This window comes from Protopterus annectens, chromosome 11.part0 (assembly GCF_019279795.1).
Source record: "Protopterus annectens isolate FY-2018-M chromosome 11.part0, PAN1.0, whole genome shotgun sequence".
NCBI classification, from domain to species: Eukaryota; Metazoa; Chordata; order Ceratodontiformes; family Protopteridae; genus Protopterus; species Protopterus annectens.
The window spans coordinates 1,241,442,400-1,241,458,444 of NC_056745.1; positions in this window are offsets into that span (position 1 = coordinate 1,241,442,400).

Consider the following 16,045-nt stretch of genomic DNA (forward strand, 5'->3'; position numbering starts at 1 on the left):
CTCAGCTTGTTTAGCTGTAATTTTCAGCCTGCAGCAGGTTATCTACTATTACAATACAGGTGGAACATCTCTATTTCAGACTTGTTTCATTTTTATTTCTGGATTACAGGCTGCATCACTTATCTAATCACACTGTACTTGCAGAATCTCTCTTACACTGTTACTTGAACTTTATTAATAAGTGACTACACTGACCTCTTTTACAAGTTGTCCCACTTATATTTTATAACAATTACAGGGAAATAATTACTAACCTGCCTGGTGGCACAACCGCACTAGCCTATCAGCATAGGCTCAACGATTCGCAGAACGCACACCTGCAGCTGTAATATAAATGAAGTAATATTGGAATATACATCTCCATAATATCAGCTAGGATAATTTCTTACATACATAATTACATGGAACTTACTCAGTAGTGGGGCGTTGGGCATTTGCCGGGCCTCCTGGATCCAACGGTTCAGTTGGTCCTGCTTTCGTCTCTTCAGGTCGGCATGGTGGTGATGGACCTGTTCACCAGTCCTTGGTATTCCTGTGGCACTGGTGAGACCATGTACCAACCGGTCCCATGCCTCAGCCTTGTACGCTCCCCACAGGACCTGGCACTGCATGAGATGAGTCTCATGATCGTGGACAAGGAGCCAAACTATATATTTGGACTCCTCAATGCCCCACCTCTGTGCTCGGAAGCAACTACCCTCTTCTACACCTGACATCCTGACTGCAAATAGGTTCCACAATCAGTTATGCTGTGTATTCCAGCCTATGGGCTTATATATGCCGTTTTTCACGCACTTATCTGTGATTAGCCATTTTGGAAATGTATCAACTTCACAAAACCTGCTTTGTCATGCTTCTCTTTACATTCATTCATTCCTATATATATATATATATATATATATATATATATATATATATATATATATATATATATATATATATATATATATATATATATATATATATATATATATATATATATATATATATATATATATATATATATATATATATATATATATGCTAATACTGCATTTCTCAGTGCACCTGTTATGGCTTAGTGGTTCAGTACTTTGACTATGGTGCATGTTATCCTGGGTTCGAACCTCACCATTGCTTTTTTTTAATTTTATGACTGTCTACACAGGCTAGGAGGTGTGTCTGTTTAAAGGCAGTTTTGATACAGCTTGCTCAACGTTGCCCGCCGGTAAGCTTGTTGGCGCGGTGCGCAGCTCCGCGCAAATGGGTTATGCTGGTGTACGCGTCATTTGGCTGTCAGCATGCATATTATGCTCAGGTCAGCTAGGGGCACACGGTTGCAGCATGTTAAAGCACTGCTCAACTCCAGGCACTCATATTACACCTGTTAAACCAATGCTCACCTGCGGGCAGTCATACTCAGCTTGTTAGAGCGTAGCTCAGCTATGGGCACTTATGAAATTATTATTTTTTTTATTGTCTCACATTTCTTCAAAATACATGGCCCATTTCATTACATTTTACATAAAATATAATTATATATACGTACATATATGTCAGGGGATTGTTTTGTGCTTATTTCACTAAAATAGAAAATGATGTTGTTGGGGCTCGAACCGTGACTGCCTCCTCTTTCGCCGACGTCTCTACCACTATGCTATCGCTTCTTGGCTTACTTTGCATATTTAGATCTTATATGCTTTTCCACTGACTGCTTACTGTGGCAAACATTTTTAAATTTTAAAAAATAAATTAACTGTTCATTTTTACGTTTTCCGTTTATAGTCTGTGGGGGCATGTGTAGTGTTGTGTTTGTTGACATTTCCGCAGAGTCACTCATGGGGGTTTACTTTAGGGACTGTGACTCTTCTGGGGCGTGTCTGTTTGCAGGACTCACCCTGCGGACACACCCCCTACTTTCTTACATGGAGCGTGTTAGCCTTGGGTGTGAGTCAGCATGCCCTCATGAATATGCATGGCATGCTGACGTCACACCATTTAACTGCGGCCTCCGTGTAAGACTTGTTAACTCTTACACGGAGGCTTCGTGAATCCTGTCCGGTGTTTTTACATTAACAGTAAATTCATATCTTTCCAGGCCGAATCATGTGAGCAACAGGTTCAGTATGTTATTACTTTGAAGACAGATGCCAATATATTAGTTTCAGTATAGGGAATATAGAAAGAACCCCAGGGCATATATTAAGACCTGTAGTAAAGATGCCCTGTTTCTGTGATGTGTTATTTTGTAATTCAGAGACTCATTAGCTACAAATGGGAAAGACTTCATTATTGGTTAACTTGCATACCTCTGAATTGCCAGTAATTACCATGACTGCAGATCAGCACTTCCTATGGTAGTTAACAATGGAGGAAAATACATTGGGCAGGATTCACGAAGGCTTGCATGGAGTCTAAGAGTAGTGTAAGACTCCATGCAGCCTTCGTGATCCAGGAACAGCCCTAAAGTCCGTGTAAGAGACCAGCTAAAACGTCTCTTACACGGAGTGGGCATGGATATGCTAATCACCTCACTTGCAGCTGAATAGCATGCAAATGAGGTAGATTAGCAATACAGGAAGCCCAAAGCAGCCCGTGTAAGAGCCGTTTTAGCTGCAGAAATGTACTCAGTTGACAACTGAGTACGTTTCTGCAAAAAACACAATGGAGCCATGTCAGCTCCAAATAAAGGGTGCATATGTGTCAGGCAGCATGCCAGTGGCCAAATATGTGGCCATTGGCAAGGTACCCTGGTGCAAATATGAGAAATAAATAATTAGTTTTTTTTCGGCAATCGCCGATGTTTAAACCCAGCGCAACCCCGCACAAACAGGGTGCACTGTATAAAACATAAAAATGAAGGTTATAAACCCACAAATGTGGGTTTTATGCAATACATGGATTTACAATGTAGGGACCAGCAGACCAAAAACAACATGACCACCGTGTAGTGGTTGCTAAGGGGGGAAGCTGAGTCTAAGACATGTAACTAAGCATTAGTAGGCAATCTGATGCAAATGAGTGTTAGGATACTGAATTCCACTGTCACATAGCAAATGAGCACATTCTGAGTAGTGTAAGAGTTACATAAGGGGGAGGAACAGAGTAGGAGATAGGTGACATCACAGGGGGGAATGGCAGAAAGAAATGTAGTTCATTGGAGTTCAGTGTTACATGACAGATGTCAGACACATATCATGGAAAGAGGAGTGCCACAACATAAGCATGGGAAAGTCAAGAAATAGAAGCTGTACACTGTTGCCTACACCAAAGTTTTTTGCTGGGCATGCATGCGCACGTGTGCGCGCCATGAAGCGCGAGTAGGACAGTATGCGCACGTGTAAGGCAGACTGAGCAGGTTGGAGCGTGTTGGCAGATGTTTAACACTGTTTGCGCTGGTGTGCGAGCGTGTAGGGCAGACTGAGCATGTGGGAGCCTGTTGGCAGACTTGTAACACTGTTTGCGCGGGTTTGCGCGCATTTTAACCCGAATAACACGATTGTGAACTGTGTAAGCATGTGTGCGTGCATGTAAGCCACTGTGAGTGTGTTTCTGCTGGTATGCACTCTGCTCCCCCCTGAGGAAACAGAAAGGAAAAAGGAAGCAACTGAATTAGTAGGAAGCTAGCAGGGAATACTGCTGGAGCTAGCAGGTGAAAACAATTAGAAGCAGGCGATTACACAGGCAGAATAGTAGCACAGCCCAGCACTTAAAACTCTGCAAACAGCAGTGCAGGATGTTTCTCTCAAGAGACACTGCAAGACAGGAGTAAGCTATTAGAAGTGAAAACTGAAAAAGATGAACTCAGAGCAGAAATGTTAGGGGCTGCCATAGCTGTCATAATGAGACATAGGCAACTTGCTGAGGGTGGTGACAATGCAGATGGTGCCAGACAACCCACAGTGAGGAGACGGAGAAGAGTGTAGAGGCCCAGGGTCACCTACCATGGGTTACATGAGCTGGAGATAGTAGAGTGCTATAGAGTGGACAGAGACCTCCTGCAGCAAATAGTGGAGCTGTGCAGGCCACGCCTCACACACAGAACCAACAGAGGGGAACCCATCCCAGTGGAAACCAAGGTATGTGTTGGCCTAAGAATACTAGCAACAGGTACCTTCCAGAGACCAACTGGTGATATGATGGGGATATCACAGGCATCAGCCTCCAGGGTACTGCACCAGTTCCTGGATGCCATGTCAGCACATGTCGGTGATCATGTATATTTCCCCAATGCCCGTGAGGTATTGGCCAGCAATATGCATCTCTTCCAGCAAATAGCGGAATACCCTGAGGTAGTGGGTGCAATAGACTGCATGCACATACGTATGAAAGCACCAGCCGGTGAGCGGGGTAGGGCCTACATTAACCACAAGGGCTTCCCCTCCATCAACTGCCAGGTCATGTGTGATGCCCAGGGCATAATAATGAATGCGTGTGCTGGCTGCCCTGGGAGCTACAATGATTCCCACATCTGGCATTTGACACAGCTGTACCAGACATTTGCCAATGGGGACATCCCACACGGACACCTAGTGGGGGATGCAGGTTATGCACTGGAGCCGTGGCTGGTGACACCCATCAGAAACGCACACACACCTGAACCGGAATGCCATAATGAGACACATGCACAAACACGTAATGTAATAGAGCATGTGTTTGGGCTGCTCAAGTCACGGTTCCGGTGTCGGGACACATCTGGTGGAGCCTTGCAGTACACACCAACTACATGTACCCAAATTGTCATGGTATGTGCTATTCTACATAATATGATCTTGCGAAAACAGCTGCAGCAGGACCAGCATAGGGCTGGGCCAAACAGCCCCCCACCATTGCCAAGGCCATCACAGGCAGAGCGTGACTCGGAGGAGAAACAACCTGAGCCTGCCGCAGTTGGCAGAAGGAGGCATGCCCAGTATGCCCTGGCCTTGGCAAAGAGGCAACACATAGCACATACACTGGCTCAGTAGGAACCCTGGGAATGATACCCCCTCTGACTCACTCAAATAATAACAGGGATGCCTAAAATGACATGACCTGCTCACAAACATGTACAGGGAGTGTAATATGTGCATCCAACAGAGGCAGCCCTGCAGCACCGCCTGAGGCATGAATGCCATGTGTTAAGTAATGTAACACCATGTACTATATGCACACCTGAGGACTGTGACTAACATCCTACCCTCAGCAAGCATCATGCCACAATATGACAATGAGATGATCAATTGCAATAACTGGCTGAAGTATTGCAGTTAGTCAAAGGAGATCCAATGTGTGCCAGCCTGGGATGACATGCTGAGCATGACATGATGCTCCACCTGGTAGGACTGGCATGCACCTATCAGTGCAGGCCGTATGGATACTGGAAAAGGCTGTTGTTACCCACAGCGTGCCCTAAATAGGTAAGGCTCAAAACACAAACCTACCTCCATAGGTATCAGAAGGGATAAGAACCTCGATGTAATGCTACCCAATGCCAGAAGTCTAAACAGCAAGATGCATGCAGTCTAAACTCACCCAGTATGGAGAGTGTTGATATCTGTGCTGTAACAGAAAACTGGGTCAAGGCTCACAACAGCACCCTAACACTACCAGGTTACACCTCATACTGTGCTGTACAGCCTCAAAACATGGAACAATCTACAAAAGGAGGGTGACTAGCAATAATTGTCAAGGATAACCACACCCCCATATTGGTATCACAACAAGAAGCAGCATGGACTAGCCATGGTCAAGTAACAGTGGCTAAAACTGCCTCCCAGTTTATAGCCTGCTACAGACTACCATCACAACACCAGGAACTGCACCTGGCCTATGTTGGAATACATGAATATATCAAGTCCTCCAAACCACATTATATTGGGTGACTGAAAATACCCAGACATAGACTGGGAGCATTATACTAGCTCCAACACTGTAGGACAAAAGTTCATAGAATCCATAAACCAAAATGCCCAGGAACAATGTACCACTCCTACAAGAGGGTTAAGCATACTGGATGTGATAATCAGCAACATGGGTACTGGATGGCAAGATGAGAAGTGTATTGCTCAATGGTAAGACCAGACCATAGAGTAATCACACTGGATATACACATCCTGACCACAGTCCCTGGCCAGAAAACCACAGTGAAAAACATGTGTAAAGCAAAAGTTGCACTCCTCCAAACTGATGTGGAATACATTAAAGGCCCCGTGCAGGTGCAAAATATGGGCCACACCTCAGAACCTGTTATACAGGCATTCCATGAACACTGCCAGGAATGCTTGGATTATGCAATCCTAAATTAAAACAAGACACAATGCCATAAACGCAGGCATCTGGCATGGTGGACTCCAGCCATTACCAAACCATGCAAGAGAATGAGGAAGCTACTACACGATAGAGCAAACATAAAAAAAGAAGTAATCACTGATCAGTAGTATGGCAATAAAATGTATCCACACATACAATCCACTAAGGCCAGCTACAACAAGTTGAATCTGTGAATCTTGAGGCAATGTTACACCTGCCCCAAGTACACAGACAACCCTCAACTCCCCCCAAGAAATACAAATATATGTGAGAGATGCAACCATTTATCCAAACTGGAGGCTGAGCTCCCTCAACTCAGTACTCCCAAAACTAGTCAGGAGGAGATGGTAACCACACACACTACATACCCAGTCCCACATAGACCTATGACAACTGCAAACCAAAGACATAAACACAGAGAAACATTCCCAGAGGCCCAAATTACAAACACACCACACCAACATAGGCCTCCAAAGCAGACACCCAATCAAACAACCTCCAAACATAGCACATGCAACACATCGTACACAAAGCTGGTGTGCCAAACAGTCACAGGCCAGAAGGAGAAACAACATGCCTGATACTGTTGTAATAGGTGACTCCAAAGTGAGACATGCTGCTGTCCCACACACCAGACTGAACAAGGAAAAGGGTACAGTAAGCTGCCTGTAGGCTGCTACAATACACCACATAACACAAGTATGCAGGTCACCCCAAAGCAAGTAGAAATATAATGCAGTCATAGTCCATGCTGGTGTGAATGACCTGAGATGTACCTCCCCGGACTACATGAAAAAAGACATAGATGAGCTCTCCGATTATGTAGTCCAGGCCGGTATGACACTGACCGTTCGCAGCATCCTACCCTCACCAAGAATGATGCCACAGTACAAACACAGAATGATCAGTTATAACAAGTGGCACAATTACTGGTGTCATTCCAAGGGGATCTAATGTTTGTCTGCTTGGGATGTCATGCTTGACAAGCCACGCAGCTGTTCCAGGGATGGCTTGCACCTGTTACCCCTGGGCGTCTGGATATTGGATAAGGCTTTTGCCACCTCCATAGAGCCTTTCGTAGGCAAGGCTGAAAAGACTAACCCACTACCCTAGAAAACATAAGTGGAAAGAAACATAAGGGTAATGCTGACCAATGCCAGATATGTAAACCTCAATATGCATGCTCCCGAGGCCCTCCCCAGTATGGAGAACATTGATGTCTGTGCAGTGACAGAAACCTGCTGTAAGCCTCCTGACAGCACACCAGCACTACCAGGTTAGACCACATATCATGCATTATGGCCCCAAAGCCTGGAACAAAACATAAAAGGAGGGTGAGTATTCATATTCAGCACAGACACCCATACGTCCAGGTAATGACAATGCACAAGGCATTGGAGTCCGCCCATGTGCAACTAACCGTAGGCAAGACTGCCGTACAGTCTGTAGCATGCTGCAGACCACACTCTCACACACAGGAACCCCACCCAGCCATCCTGAAGACACTGGACAGTATGAATGTCCCACCAAATACCAAACAAGGTACTCACAAATTACCACATAGGAGGTAAACCATTATGTATGGAAGGAGTAATCAGGGACCTAGGGACACAAGTGGACAGTAACCTGTTATGTGACACTCACATTGCCAATGTGGCTAGGAAGACTGTCTATATTGGACACCGTATCATGAAAGGATTCACATCTACATCAACAGAGGTCATTGTGCCCCTATACTGTTCTCTTATCAGACCCATAATCTAGTACAATGCCTCATTTGGGATGTACCTTACCTGACACCTGCAGCAGTTAGAAAGACCTCAAAGGTACCTCACCAAGTGGGTAAAGGGTCTCAAATATATGTCATATGCTGCCTGGCTGTAGACACCCCAGCTGAATTCAGTCACATACCTACACAGAGGCATTGTATGTCTGTTGTACAAGGCCATGTACAACACAGGAGTAATGGACATGCTCCACCCCAGAAAACTCAAAGCCATCGGAGCTGTGAGAGTGAGAGATGTCAACCTCAACACATAATGAAATAGGATGTGATGGAGGGACAGATACATAACCCAGAGGCTCCCCACACCCTGGAACAGAATCCCACTCCATGTTAGGCAGAGCCCCTCACTGACACTCTTCAACAGGAATCTTGCCAAGTGGATGGATGATCGTAGATTTACACTGGGGGTCTTCACTGTGTCACGTCCAGACAGAGGCACAGCAAAGCAAATCATAAATGGCCATAATATTCACATAGCAAGGGGTGGCGAAAGCCACACACACTCTGGCTAGGCTTACAAATGCCCTAGGGTGGATAGCCTAGTATGAACCTATGAACCTATGAAGATACAAATTGTACAGGACACTAAGGATAATCCCAAGGCTTCCTCAACTGATGGCAGGAACTGTGTTGGGAATTCACAGATATGCTCTGAATCACACAAATATTACAAACAACATACCAAACACACACACACACACATATTGCCAACATACATCCTGACAGGTGCAGTGCAACCCCCCCCCAGAATGCAAAACATCTATCCCAGCCGACTGCTGGCCCCCTGACATTGCAGATGCTGAGGTAACAGCCAGCATCTACAAAGCAAAACACACAGCAGCAATGGTATGAGATGGTGTCCTGGGCTGAGTCCAACATGGATTCCAAGAAGAATGGAATGCCAAATCACACTACTGCTCAATGTTAGCCTTACCACAGGATATGTACCCAAAGAGCAGTGTACAACAACAGTGGTCATTCTCTACAAAGGTGTTGCCTGAATGGATACTGAAAACGACCACCCCAGAATCCTGAGAAGCTTGGTCTGCACAGCTATGGAAAGGATCAGAATGTACCGCAGATATAAAGATACTGGGGACCTACTGACACCGGACCCTACCCAGTGTGGCTTTCTTAAGTGCAGATCCTGCCTTTAAACATGTTTGAGTCATTTGAAACAGTCATTAAGGTAATTGATAAGGGCAATGTGGTCCACACAGCGTAGCTGGACCTTGCAAAGGCTTCCATACAATACCCTATGTGTTCATTATAGATATGCTCACCAGCTTAAATATAAACCCCTATGTCAGTAGAGGGGTTGCAAACCAGATCAAGGACAGAACTGACATGGTCAGACATGCTGCAGCCATGTCAGACTACAAACCAGATATAACTGGCATCCCACAAGGCTTGGTCCTGGGACCTCCCTCGTTTGGTATATATGTCCCATAGGTACAGGCCAACATGGAAGGACTATGTCTGAACATGTTTGCAGAGGACTACAAACTGCCCACCATATCTGACCCTCCAGCTGACACAAGCATCCCACAAAAGGGTCACATAGGAACACGCAACTGGTGTCATAGCCATGTCAGCAAGCTAATTGCAGAAAACTGTATAGTCAACCCCCGTGGATATACAGTAAGTGCCCACCAATTATCACATAGGTGTTAACCCATTACATACGTAACATGTAATGAAAGACCTGGGGACACAAGGTGATAGATATCCTGCATTGGACAAACATGTGGCTGTAGTGTTTACAGAAACATACCATATACCCACCTAATCATGAAGGTTGTCAGATCTAGATAAGGGGAGGTCATTGTGGCTCTGCAGTCATCCTTCATCAGCGTTACAAATGACTACAATAGCCCCTGTGGGATGTACCTCAGCAGCAGACACCTCCATCAATTGTAAAGTCCCCAACAGTACCTCACCAGGAGTATCAAAGAGCTTGAACAGATGCCATGTGTTGCCTGCTTAAACAAACTGCAGCTACACACACTGTCATACTGCCCACCCAGAGGCAAGCTGTGCCTGATGTATAAAGCCATGCCCAAGCTGGAATCAATAAACATGCTGCACCTTGTACAATCTGAATGGCAGTGAGCTATGCACATGAGAGACCTGAACCCCAGCACTGACATACATAAGACAAGCTGTACTGCATGATCCATAACACAGAAGCCACCCCCACTCATGAGTAAACTCCCAGTACAGGTTATCCATAGAGTCACTCATCTATTCTCCTCAAGAGGAATCTTTATGAGTGGATGGGAGATGGTAGGTTTACCCTGGGTATCACTGTTATGTCACAGGTAGATGGAGCCACAGTATACTAACCATGACATATGTCATGGCAAACTCCACTTACAATGTGTGTCGAAGGACAAACACACTCTCCGACTAGCATTAGAAATGGCCTAAGGCACATCACTAGTGTTTGCAAATGTACACCTATGTTGTGAAATACACTACCAATGTTGGACAAGCCTGGTTTAAGTAGTTCATATCTGAACATAATGCAACATGGTCAGATGTGCACAATTGGCCCCTAACCAGGCTGTTGTGCTCACTATGGAACTGTAAAGCAGTGATAGGACTAAAGCCCAGGATACTGTCCACCACAGTGAAAGTACTGAACCAGTACACTATACGGTACTACAATGTTAGGTCAGTATGAAAGGATGTTGACAACTTTATGCAAAGTATCCCATGCAAACCCTGCAGGCACAGTATAATCCCTGTTGTGTTCACACACAAAGCAGTTGGACAGTAACTACACAACATGACACAACACACAACCATAAATGGGAGATATTTGTTGAAGTTCACACTCATCCGCAAATGCGGTGGGCTGCAGAGTTCAACATATGGAAAGCTCACACTGGGCATGCTCGCACACTTTGATAAATGAGACATATGTCAGACAACATGCCATGGGAAGGCTGAACTGGGCATGCTCACGCACTTAGGCCAAATCTCAGTTTAGCAGTTGGCCACACATATCTGGTATTTGTACGTGTCATTCCATGAATCAACCACATTACAGCAATCTGCCCAGTGCACACAGTTAAATGACTACAGAGACATGCGTGATATAGTGAATCCCTCCCATATGCAAACATCTTCCACAGATACACAAGTTGTTCATACAATCAGGGAATGCTATGGCAATAAAGACCTGCAAACAGTCTATCAGCAACAAATAATGTGCATCTGACAATTAAACATATGGGTGTAGAGGTCAACACTAGGCTGTTTGCCCTAGGGAATGACAGCTTAGCCAGTGTGTGCTTGGAGTCTGCCTCCCCAGTACAGTAGGCTACTGTGCCACTGTAAAGTAGGTCACATGAGGCACCGTGTGAGGCTAGTGTGCTGTGCCTCTGTCAAGCAGGGACACAGTGGAGATCCCAGGGTTTGAATTTGCTAAGCCATGGAAGAGGGTTGCTGAGGACCTCTAACAGTAAGTGGGTGTCAATAACAGACTAAGGGGAGCCTTATCTGCATTGTCTGGACAATTTCACTGTCAACACTGTGTCGTGATGATTATGAGGGATTGAAGTGTCGTGCCGGTACTGTTCAGAGATGTCCTCCCTCTGTGGGCTACTGCTCTGCAATGTATTAGCTCACTCTGTCTGTTGGACAGCTCATATATGGCTGGTGTACATGTGACAGGTGTCCTGTTGTGGAGCAGTCATGGGTATATTTGGGATAGCATGATCAATGCAAACCTTCCACATGCTCATAGAATGCAATTGTCAAGGATTATGCAGAGTGGCCTGTATACTCCCGCAGCATGGGTCCTTTGAAGTCTTAAACCCCAGTTTGTTTGCAGTGACAACCTTGCCTGGGGGTGGGGATGGGATATGGATGGCCAGGGAAAGGTGGGTATAGTCAGATATCAACAATGGTTGTCTACCTCTGGTGTGGAACAGTGAGTACCCATGTTGTAGATGGTCAGGTGCAATATGTATTCCCCCTTGTGGCTGTGGTGAGTGGTTCTGCCATAGCACATGGACTCACAAATTGTAGTGGCTGTAGGGTAATGTTGTAGAGGCCTGAGTAGTTCACACACACAATATGCCTGTACCTGACGTTAACAACTGGAATGGTGTATGTGAACACCTGCATATCTTGGCACTGTTCCCAGGGAAGCAAAGTGTGTGTCCTGGATGTGGGAGGGGTGGTCAGGACTGGTTGTGTTGTGTGTTACAGGTCCTGTGGTCAAGAAGCATGGTATAAAACATAACCTGCCAGTGCGATGTGCATATCTGACCCTGACGTATGTGGCTGCAAATGCATATATATGCTATCCCCCACCTGACAGGTAGTACTAGATGTACATACCTCTGTAGAAATAATGATGTCAGCACCCTATAAATACTGACAAGAAGTAGCAGACCTGTCCCTCAAAGGTGACTCCAGAGCAGAAGAAATATGTTGAAGAAGAAAAAATTGGAAATCGAACCACCACGTATAAATCCAAATCTTTATTTTAACAGAGAATGAGCGCTTTCGCGTGCATCCAGAAGGCACGCTTCTTCAGATTAATTATAAACACACACTAGCATTTCTTTTATACACATCCAATTAATTTAAAATCATCAATCATTCAATTAAAACCAAACTATTAAATTATTAAATTGATTGTTTACATTAATAGCAGCATATTAGACAATTGATTGACTCAAAGAATGAAACAAATTCTCTCTGCTGTAATGGGCATCATCCTGAAATGGCATAAACCAACGCTATCTCAAGTGTACAAATAAGAATAAAAGTAGTAAAGTAATGATGATAATGATAATAATAAAAATGATAATAACATATTGATGTTATATCATATTATATAATGTTAATACAATCTATATCTCAACAGACAATCAATACATAAATAATGCTTTTATATATAACAATGGTTTTTCCTACCTAATAGCATGCAGATCAATATCTTGCTATTATAGAAATCATTTTTACTACTAAGTTAAAGCTATATGTGCTGTAAGATAAACTACATAACATGTACATATGAAAATATATAAAAATATATAAAAAATATATATAAAAATATATATAATATATGAATATATAAAAATAAAAATGAAATATATAAGTTAAATGTATGCAAAATAATGAATGCAGAAATACTTAAATCACTTAAAAAATATATAAAAAATATATCTGTCATATTATTTACTTATATTATAACTCATTTATATTTACGTTTCTTTAAAAACGATCTAATACTAATATATGTATTTAATCCAGGATAGTATTGAGCCCTAAATTTTAGTATCCAACTTAATTCCAAACTTTCTAGATCATTAAAATTATCCCCTTTTCTTATATTTAATTCTCTTTTTTGTAATATCCTGAATCTAAAATTATGTTCAGGATTTTCCAAGACATGCTTAGCAAGGGCATTTTTATGATCTGCCTTCTTAATAGCATAAATATGTTCTTGTATTCTATCTCTCAATCGTCTCGTGGTCATGCCTATATAGAAGGCAGAGCATGATTCACAAGTTGCAAGGTAGATAACATTTTTGTCCTCACAAGTGGCTATAGACCTGAATTCAAACTTGTAAAGTAGTTCAGGATGTGTGAAAGATGTTTCTTTGGATATCCAAGGACATGAGTTACACTTCCCACAGGCATGGGTCCCCATTCCATTTTTATTCATACTTATTTCAATAGAAGATGTTAACTTTTTCTCAATACATAATATCCTCTTTAAATTCTTCATGTTCTTATATGTAAAGGTTGGTCTAGTACCTATCAATTGTTTAATTTCATCATCTGTAGTCAAAATATGCCAATTCTTCATAATGATATTTACAAAATGTTTATTATCACTGGTGTAGCTAGTTTGAAAACAAATTCTAGATGTGTCATACTTAGTTTGATGATGTCTAAATGATGTATGGTGGATGTATCTAGTTTCAGATTTATCACTGATAAAAGTATCCTTTATTCTACCTACCATTTCTGGATCATAACCCCTATATAGAAATAATTTCTCTAATTTATTAAATTCCTTGTTACGTTAATCTATTTCCTGACATAATCTATTAATTCTCATATATTGCCCTTGACAATGTTCTTAAATATAAACCTAGGATGCATGCTGTTGTATTGTAATAAGGTGTTCTTCCAGCATGCTTTCCTAAATAATGATGTTGTGAGTCCACCTTTCCCATCCTTTTTAATGTTTAAATCTAAAAAGTTTATGTCAGTTACTGAATATTCAATCGAGAACCTCAGAAAATCAGTAGTTTGTTCTAATTCCGATATAAAATTTTCTAATTCCTCAATAGTACCATCCCACACCAATAGTATATCATCAACAAACCTATAGTATGAAAGGACTTTATTATATGCCTGATAGGGAAACAAACATGTGGTTTCCCAATTATATACTGCCAGATTGGCGTAGGTGTTCGCGCAGGGGGTGCCCATAGCCACCCCCCACTGTTGAATATAAAAAAGGTCATTAAAAGTAAAAATATTATTAGTCAATACTATTTCTAATAGGGTATTCAATAGAATCTGTTCATTGTTATTATATTTCTGACTCTTATTCAAGAGAGCCCTAATGGCTTCCAGTCCATATGAATTTGGAATGGCAGTGAAGAGATTCTTCACATCAAGAGTGACTAATAGATGTGATTCAGATATAACATAATCTAAATTCTTTATATTTTCTAAAAGTTGATAAGAGTCCCTCAAAATGGTGGGAATGTTGAAGACCAATGGTTTTAGTATTTTCTCAATAAATATGGAGATGTTCTCAGTGACCCAATTATGCCCTACAACTATAGGTCGAAGGGGTGGAGGTGAAATGCCCTTGTGCATTTTGGGGAGACCTTTAATGTAAGGTATAGTTGGATGTTCAATTAATAAAAATAAATAAAAATCATGATTAATTTGTCTACATGCCATTAAATCATACAATTCCTGATGTATTTGATATATCATTCTCTCAACCGTTTTTATATCTGTCAACTTATATGTATCATTGTCTTGTAGTAATAAATTCATATGTACCACATAGTCCTTTGTATTCATCAATACTAGGCCACCCCCCTTGTCTGCTGGCCTGACCGTAACCTTTGTATTCCTGACTAATGTATTAATAGATGCCCATTCTTCTTTAGTAAGGTTGTGAAAAGCAGAAAAAGAATAGTTACTTTGATTAACATAATATCTGTATAAATCCTTCTCACAAGCCTTAACGAAGCACTCAATAAATGGATGCATTACAGGTGTAAAAACACTTTTCCTTTTAAAACATTCACATTTAGATTCATTATTAGTGCTCTGTTTCCCTTTCTTAAAAAACAATTTTAGTGCTATATTACGAGCAAACGCTCTTAAATCAATCAATATACCTGAAATATTGCTAACCTGTGCAGGTATAAATGATAAACCCTTGTTAAGTACGTTATAGTCCATTTCTGTGAGTGAAAGTTCCGAAAGATTAAATACTAAATTATTTAGTCCCTCAGTCGGCCTCTCTTGATGTACGGTTCCCCTGACAGTTTCCTTTTGCCTCTTCCTCGGCTCAATGATCTTCCTCTCGAGTCTCTTTGCAGACATACTGGTAGAGGTAAAAAAGACTCAATGTTAGTTTGTTGAGTCTTCGGTTTAGCTCCCAAAATATGGTGTTGATTCAAAGCCATTTGGTTAGGTGGTGGAGTAATCAACGATTCAGGTGTTGTATGTCTTAAACTGCCTGATGAAGCGGGTATTACGTCATTCAATGCAGAGGCGTCAGTTAAAGGGGAAATGTCTTGCGTGGCTGGTGGAATGCCTCTATCCGCTTCATTGAGGGGTATCATTTCTGCCCTGTGTACCCCCTGCCCCTGAGTGTTCTTAGGCCAAACAAACACTTGGCCATTCATAAAATCTCGGTGGTCTCTCTGGAGTTTCCGTAACTTAATTTGTTGCAATCTTTCTCCATAAGCATCAACCTTGCAAATA